At 36.2% G+C, this 9,327-nt stretch overlaps 1 long non-coding RNA gene across 1 annotated transcript; it reads left to right on the top strand.

Annotated features, from left to right (window-relative positions):
- Positions 1-3,221: 3,221 nt before the first annotated feature.
- On the top strand, positions 3,222-9,067 carry LOC138917328 (uncharacterized). The gene is made up of 3 exons (XR_011425163.1): positions 3,222-3,515; positions 4,471-4,529; positions 5,732-9,067. It is a non-coding gene; the product is annotated as an uncharacterized lncRNA (long non-coding RNA).
- Positions 9,068-9,327: the final 260 nt, after the last annotated feature.

The raw sequence follows: 9,327 nt of genomic DNA, 5'->3' as shown, positions 1-9,327 counted from the left end.
CTTTGGATCCACATCTACTCCAGAAGAGGGTATTTACTCTAGATTTATAAAACTAATAGCACAAGGGATGCTCTTTATTATCCCAAAAGGAAAAATCTTCCTCTGAGGTAAATTCCAACTATCACCGTTTGGATAGCAGAAAAACTACTTTTAAATCTTAAATCGCTGATATTACTTTTTATCCCAAAAAGAACAAAAGAAAATACCCTTAAGATCTAGACTATCCCAGGTAATTTCCTATACTTCTGATAGAACCATAATATTTACTTTCTAATGAGAACATTTCTTTCTATAACATTCCCATTTTTCTTCCCTAAATTAAAAATGTTGACAACAGACGTGTATCCATGCTGACCTCTAGAACAGTTAGATCTTGTTCTCATCCTGGTTATGTTTACAAAGGCAAAAATGTACAACTGCAGATTATTGAATTTGCAGTGGCCCTTTGAGATTGTTCATCTCAGTCCCCATTTTACAGATGGGAAAACTGAGATGTGAAGAGCTTAGGTGACTGGCTTAATGACAAAAAGTGAGTTAATTGGAGAACCAGAATTAGCTCTGTTTCCTTTCCTACGAAACCGTCTCTGTAGAATATTGGGCCAGAGGTCAAGAAGAAAACTCAGGTCTGAGTTCTAACTCCCCTTCTCTGTCACTGCATGGATGAGTGTCACTTTTCTTTTTTTTTTTTTGCTTTTAAAATTAGGGGGTCTAAGTGGATCATCTCTAAGGCTTCTTCACACTCAAACTTCTATGATTTATAATGAATTTTGAAAATAATGTGCTGTATTTAAAATTAAAATCCCAATAAATGCTATTAGTAAATATTAATTCTCATTCATACTGCCTTCAGTTTCTCACTTATGAATTTATTCAATGAATCCAGAATTGTTAACCTGTATGGGAGTTAGAAATTACTGAAAAAGGCATAAAGGACTGGGGAATGTGAATCATTCTTGGTCCTGTATTTATTCTTCACCAAAATTTTAGACTGAATTCCTCTGTCCTATTTATAATTAAAATAGACACACTGACATATCACAGATGACCTACTTCAGTTTGCCTAACCTGACATGCAACCCATGATTATCAAGGATTCTTGAGAACTTTCAAATGGTTTGCTGACCATATGGGAGAAACAGAGAGGGAGAGAGAAAGCAAATGTATCTTATCTATTGGATGTCTTGATTGATAGAGTTAAGAAAGCAAAAATTCTCATTCCAAAAGTAGATGTACAAATACTAGAAAGATGGAACATATGTTTTCATATCTTTGAAAAAAAGCACATTGTAAAACAAATACAATATTAACTTTCTTACTGTCTTTGATTTTGAAGCACATAATTTTTTTCTTCTCTGTCTACCTATATTCAGAATATTTTAAATTCTTAATATTTTCACCTCCATAATAGTGCTATTACCTTATAATGATGTTTGGTCAATGACAGACTGTATAAAGGACGGTCGTCCCATAAGATTAGTACCATATAGCCTAGGTGTGTAGTAGGCTGTGCCGTCTAGGTTTGTGTAAGTACACTCTATGATGTTTGCACAATGACGAAATTACCTAATGATGCATTTCTCAGAATGTATCCTCGTCATTAAGCGATGCATGACTGTATATATTGATACCTCTCTTTTTCCAAAACTTATACCTAAACCTATGCCGTTACAGCCATTCATGTCCCATCCCCTACCTGTCACTGCTTTGGTCCTAGACTTATATGCCAGTGACAGGATTTCTTCAGCTGTTGAGAAGATTCAAATCTCACATTCCTCTCATAACATCACTGAGTTCAGAAAATTCTATGATTCCTGTTACTTGTCAAATTTTATTTTAAAATCTTTTTTTCACTGCTATTTTTTTGCCATGCCTTCTCCTTTATTTCAGCTTAACTTCAGTATTTTTGAAATTACAAAGCACAACTGGATGGTGGGAACCAAGGATGTGTGTTCTAAATAAGCGATTCTGTATTAATGGTCCACAGACCACGTGTTGGGAAACACTGATGTAGAATACTTATACAAAGCTACTTCCTTTTGCTTTATTAATAACTACTTAATTTGGATTCCTAAGGGCTATCAACCATTAAAAAGAGAAAGAAGAAAAATCCCTCTTTAACAATTTTTGTTGTGCTTCCACATCCTTTTTCCTCTCCCCTTCCAGAATCCTCCAGGTGCCTCATGATAAAACGCTGTTCCCTGGCCACACCAGGTCGCCTAAATCACCTTCCTTCTGGGGTTGCCCTGTTATATCTGCTCCATTCTTTTTAGTTCACTCATGTCTTCATCCAATGTACAGTTTTGTGTCTTTTGCTTTCAAGAATATCCCAATTTGAGGACATCACATCCTATCATGTACTATGCATGATAGGCCCTAAACACATAGTGGGTCCTCTTGTCTGAGTATTCATTCCATGAGTCTTATTAGTCAGAAAACCTGTTGGGCAGAAACTACATAATTCACATTATGTTAGTACTATTTGGGGCTCCATGAGCAGTTTTGAATACCCAAAACTAAGAGTGTAAGTAGTGAGGGAACCAAGTGCCTGTCACCAAAAGAAGACAGCTGTCAATTTCAGCCATTTAGTCCTTTCTTGAAGGAGCTGGCTCTTATTTTCTTAAAAAGACTCAAACATGTTTTTAGGTTTTTGGGGTTTTTAAAAAAATGTAATAGTCTTATTTCTTCTTTTTTTAAAATAGAGAAATCTATAGTTCAGAAGTTAGGGATGGGATCAATATTTGTAATGATTTTTTAATTACCTTGTCAAGCCCAAACTGTCTATATCCTGGTTCCACAACTCCCCTTACATCCTTTTTACAGATATTCTAGTACAATTTTGCTGTCCAACATTAATAGGAGCCACCCTTGAGGGAGTTTTTTTTTTTAAAGCTTTTATTTTTTTCCTTTTTCTTCCCAAAGCCCCCCAGTACATAGTTGTATATTCTTAGTTGTGGGTCCTTCTAGTTGTGGCATGTGGGATGCTGCCTCAGCATGTCCTGATGAGCAGTGCCGTGTCCTCGCCCAGGATTCGAACTGACAAAACTGGGCTGCCTGCAGCGGAGCGAGCAAACTTTACCACTTGGCCATGGGGCCAGCCCTGAGGGAGTCTTTTCATGGAGATTCTGAAAAAATCCTGGAATGCAGCAGTGTTGCCTAGTGACCTGTACTATGAGCCTTGGCCTTGATTCCTTTGTGAGAAGTTGCAGATGAAGTAGATGTCCAAAGGAAAACTCCAGAATTAGAATGACTATTAAAATTGCTGGCTAGAAGCCATCAGTACTCAAGAGTGGATACTACTACCTTTGGCAGGAAAGCAAATTGTTCTTTCTATCCACAGGTAGAAACTGGTACTCTGACAATGTGTGCCTTTCAATGGAGGATGCTTGAAGTGCCTTTCAAGGATGCTGCTTTGTTTTTCTGGCTCTACATGCAACCCATACAATTGATGGAATTTTCTATTAAACATGAAAGGGCTTAAGGAAATTTGTCTAATAGCAGAATAACCCACGGTAAAGGTAAATATCTATTTTTAATATTCAGTATTTTGATCATAATAAAATAGATTGAAAATGCTGGTGGGTGAAATATTCTAGTTCGGTAGCACGTGGATAATGCATAAATCCCTCAAAGTATAAAAACATTCAACTGGACATGACATAGTAAAATGGGGTAGCAGAGAGAAGAGGTTGAGATGCAGGCTTATAATAATAATAAGGTAGCATCCAATTAGATTGTGACTCTGTCATTTGTAGGTTGTTTGAAGTTGGGAAAATCTCTTAATTCTCTGTGCAGTGGTTCCTTATTGTAAGTTAGGGATAAGCAATAGTACCTGTCTCATCAGCCCGTTTTGAGAGTCAATATAAGGTGCTTAGAATAGCTCCTGGTATGTAGGAGGCGGTGGTGTGCTGGTAAATGATTAACAACTGGCTCTCCAGAAAAAAGTTCTGCTTTATAGTGCCTGCCAATTTCTGTAGTGTAAATCCTTCCACCATTAGGTGAATACTCTCGGGATGACATCACTGGATGCTCAATTGGAAAGACAGAGGCGCAATTGGCTTCCACTAGCCTCTGTGAGCCAGCTCCAGCCTACTATCGATAGTAAGCATTGAATAAATCTCAATTGTGGTTATTTTTGTATTAACATAATGAAAGACACTTAGGGACTTTTACCTCATTAATCAGATATGCCATATATCATGATCTTCTATTTTGATGGCATATTTAGCTTATGATATACCACATAAAAGTCCAATATGTAACATATATTTGCTGTAGTTTCCCTGGTGGGATTAGTTAGGGTCCCAACTTTAAATTCTGCATTTTCTGTTTATTAGTGTGCAAAACACCCCTTAATTTACATTACTATGTGTACCTAACATTTGCATCTCCCAGGTTCAGTGTGTTTACATTTTTGATTGTGATATTGTCTTCCCACAGAGTTTTACTTTTTATTTATGTTCTCATTGTCAGGCATCATCAATTTTGAAAAGAATAAAAAGAGAGAGAAATTAAAGGAGCAGCTTGTTAAGGTAATGCCTTCCAGATGAGGCAGCAACTGCCCACTTATTAGGCTGTGAGTTCTCAATAGGCTTTCCACGTCAAGCCTCCTTACAAGCATCTCTCTACTGACCTCAGACAATATAGAGCTCAGGCCTCCTTTTTTCTAAGACTGACTTTTAAGAGTGAAGTATCAGCATCTGTGACAAGTAATAGAGAAGGATGCCGAGAGCCTTGTCTTGCAGAGTTTCAGTAATTTTTTTAAGTCTAAAAATGCCGCCTAATTAACATATCTGGTCAGAATAGGTATTTACATAAAGAGGGTTCAAAACATGCATAGAAAAATTTAACTTAGATGTTATAAAAGAAATTACCTTTATGCTGAAAATTGACAGCATATTATATTAATTAATAACAAAGCCTCCCACGCTAGAACTGTCCCAATTTTTCTTCAGAACAGTTAGAACAAATAATTTATCTAGAGTCTGAAATTGTAAATATGAAAATATATTACTGACACTTCTCTGGAGTTTAGATACACACAGCTGGCTATGACGTTACCATCTTGGCTTGCCTCCTAGCTGGAACTGGGAGCTATATATCATTCAGGTTGGACTTTCATGATTTTAAAAAGAAATTTATAGTTCAATTAAGTAAAAAGAGTCTCATTAGTAGATTTTGGAGGATGGGGTAGGGGATTTTTGGAGAAGCAGGCCAGCCAGTGTGCTTTCATGAGTCATTCTTGCTTTATCCCCGAACCTAGAGGGGGTTGCTTTAGAGACATCTTTATCCAACTTAGGCGACAGGGGCTGGGGCACAGCTGTTACAAGTTTTGTTTTTCAGATCTTGCTAGTTGTATTAGCAGCAATTATAGAGCCTCTATTGTGTGCCCAACACTAGTCAAAACTGCTCATCCCCACAACAACCCTTTCATTATTATTCCAAATTTACCAATGAGAAAATTGAGGTTAAAAAATGTTTATTAACTGGCCAAGGATTATGGTTACTAATGAGGAAACCTACTTTTCCAAATTCAGTCTTTGCTTCCACAGCCCCCTTCCTTCCTCTGTATCACACTGCCTCCAGTAAGACATTGAAAAACAAGGCTTCTTTTAGAACTTGTTTTCAAGATTTTTAAGTTGTAGATTTTTCTTCTCAGAAAAAAAATCTCATTAACTTGTTCCAGAAATAATGTCTGTTCTTTAAATTCTGTCATCGTTCTCTATCATTGCAGCTAAAAAAAAATTCTCTTGAAGAGTGAAGATGGAAGATTGGGAGTCACAAGAAGAGAAAAGATTTTGTGGACACTTGGGTTCCACAAAAAACAATTTATAAAGCCAAGATGTTTCATTTCCTTTAAATTAGTTACGACTTCAAAGGTATATGAAGGAAAAAATGTATTTGGTAGGTATTGGGACTATTTTTAGGATTGTTTCAATATTTGGAAAAACAAAAGACTTTGAAAACAATTAGTTACAAGTGAGAATCAGCTTTTCTATTTTGGAACGAGATCCCTTTGAAAAGCTCATATTGCTACAACACACACTGATCCCTATTGTGTACTTCTGGGGTCAGTCAGCTCAAACAGCTGGCCCAAGGTAGCTACCATATTTCATAGAATCTAAGAAAGTAAAACAAAGCCACAGAATACTCGGCACAGCTTGATGAGAAACTGATGAATTTAATCCTCCTTTTTCTGTTGCTAAGAATTCATACCTTCATATCTTTTCCTGAACTGTTTTAAATGCAAACAGAAAAGCTATATCTGTTGTGGTATGTGTTGCATAATGGAACCATGGCCAAGTGAGTCTCTTCCTGGTGCGGGACGGGGGAGTGCGGGTGGGTCACTGAATAAGGAGGATGAACAGAAAATCCTGGTTAGAGCATCCGAAAGAGATAAGCAAACGGATATCTCGGCAAGACCTTTCAGAGGCTGTTGTGAGCCAATGAGTGAGTGAGCAGTGGCATAGGGGTTAGCAGTGGGCAAACATCAAAAGGCCGTTTGACATCAAGTCCACTTTCATTGGTCATCCTCAGATGATTAGTTAAACTATTCAATGCTCTGCTCCTTTAGAAGGACCTTTTTTTGAAGCTGTGCCATAGCTCTCTATTTAATTCCGACTCTTTAGACAAACAAATTCAAAAAGCATTTTTGCAAGAGCCAAGACAAATTATGCATAGTAAGTACTATATAACAATTCAAAAGTTTCAAAGCTGAAAATGTAGAACAGAACACTATAGGATTTTTCCTGTTTTGATAAGTCATACCAACCTTTTCCTTCAGAGTAAGGATTTATCAGGTCCTGGTCAAAAGTCCCTTGCAGCAATACGGATCTTCCTCCACATAAGAAAGGGCTATTGGTAAACTCATCGGAAGTTGAAAATATTGTAAGTGGATAACCAAGTGTATTAAATGCATCAAACCCTAGCCCTGACCCTACTGAACATCATAACTTAGCCTGGCCTACCTTAAACGTGCTCAGAACACTTACATTAGCCTAGAGTTGGACAAAGTCATCTAACGCAAAGCCTATTTTATAGTAAAGTGTGGAATATCTCACATAATTTATGGCATCCTGGTACTGAAAGTGAAAAACAGAATGGTTGAGTTGGTACGGAATGGTAGTAAGGTGCCAGTTGTTTACTCTTGTGATGGCCTAGTTGACCGGGAGGTGCGACTTGCTCCCGCTGCCAAGCATCACGAGACAGTATCATTCTGGTACAGCTAGCCTGGGAAAAGATCAAAATTCAAAATTTGAAGTATAGTTTCTACTGACTGTGTATTGCTTTCACACCCTTGTAAAATAGAAAAATTCTAAGTTGAACCATTATCAGTTGGGGATCGTCATCCTTCTCCTGAGATGTAGCTTTAAATGCTCTTTGCAAATGCGGTGATTTTTATCAATGACAGTAGTTTAAAAACCCATATAATTTTGAGCAGTTTTTCAGAGAGGCTTAAAATCCCAAAATATGTAACCAAAAATTTCCTTCCTAATTAACAATGAATCTGATGGCAGGATAAATGAATATATCCTCAGATCTTTTTCTTTTCTTCTTTTGTAAAATCTCAGTATTCACACTTGCTGACTTTTTCTCCTCCTGGGTTTAGACCTCTGAACCCTAACTAATTTACAAGGATGAATTACAAATTTCTGAGAAGTTCATAGGAATTTCCTGAGTATAAATGTAAAATTTCCATCTTTTTCCAACAGTTTTAAAATGCAATTTTAAATTCAGTTTTGTTTGGTTCTATGTTGGGTCCATAGAATTAATGTGGAACTAAATTTCTTTCATTGCAAAATATCAAGAAAGTAGACATATAGAAAAATAAGTCATTTTTGCATATCAAGTTAACTGATAAATAAAGTGCCAACCTTTCCAGGGATAGTAGCATTAGTCACTCAATTTATTTAGTTGAAATGTATTAAATAAATGTATATTCCCAACGGAGTCCTGAAAGACCTGAGCTTAATTTAAGCCTGTCCATCTAACACTTCATTACCTAATGTCTAGCATTGCTGTCAATTTACTCTGTTTAAGTCTTGGTTTCCCAAGAAAATCCTGAGCTTCCTGAGGATAAGAACTTAGTTTTACAGTACTATTGTACATTCATAGCACCTAACACTAAATCTTGGATATAGAATATGTTTGGTAGTTATTTGTGGCTTGGTATGATTAGATCTTGAATTCCACACAGTATATTCCGTACAGTGAATTGTATTTTCTACAGTATTTTGAATAGGATACATCTTCTACATCAAGCTTCTGCAAACTACAGGCCAAGACTGATCACTCCTGTTTTGGGAAACAAAATTTGACTGCAGCACAGGAATGCCCACTCATTTATATATGTCTATGGCTGCTTTCACACTGCTATGGCAGAGCTGAGTAGTTGGGACAGAAACCCTACAGCCCACCAAGCCAAAGTATCTACTATCTGGCACTTACAGGATTATAGAATTGCCAACCTCTATTCTACATACTTGTCTTTGTTGGAAAATATAAATACTTAGAGTCTGAATCATTTAATTTTTTACCTTCCCTGGAAGTAAATTAGATGATAATACTTCCTGATGCTGTATATTTTAAGCAAGATTTTCCAGTAAGCATAAGTAGCAAAAGGAGAGAGAAAAAATAATAACGGAGTGTGTACCCTTTTTCTTGCCACAGCTACTATATTTCTGATTGAAGATAGAGAATAGACACATTAAAACACACCCTAAAAATGCAGTCTGGTTTCTTGCCAGGATAAACCTTCATTAAAGCCAAGATTCAGTTTAAATTAAAAGGTTGAAACAGTCACATTGTATTAGAGAAAATACACAGCTGCCTTAAAAAAGGATTGAATTGGCTGGTTGTAAGCTGCACTTTGAAGCTGCCAGTCTACCTAAAGTGTATTCATAAAACACACTTACTATTGGTTGAAATAATGATTTACTTAATGACCTTAAAAACACAATTATTTCATTCTTATGTTGATTTTACAAGACAATGCACATGTTGAAAAAGTGGAGAGCAGCCCCTTACATTCTTTACTACTTTAAAATAAAATTATCATGCTGTGGAAAGTTAACAATACTCTTCTTTCTTTATTATTACTTTAGAAAGAAATACTGAACAGCTTCTATTTAATGCCATTTTAAAACCCAAGGAAAGTACCATTAAGCACTTAACATAAGCAATTATTTTATTTGAATACTTTTAAAAGCAATTAATGAGTTTGATTTTCATTGTGTATTGACTTAGACCCATTATGTAGTGTCTTATATTTCCTTGATTTTTAAACTATATTTTTAAATCTCTCACTGCTTATCAGCAGATATTTAGATG

Source organism: Equus caballus, chromosome 14, assembly GCF_041296265.1.
Source record: "Equus caballus isolate H_3958 breed thoroughbred chromosome 14, TB-T2T, whole genome shotgun sequence".
Classification (NCBI taxonomy): Eukaryota; Metazoa; Chordata; class Mammalia; order Perissodactyla; family Equidae; genus Equus; species Equus caballus.
This window is presented reverse-complemented; position numbering and strand designations above follow the sequence as displayed.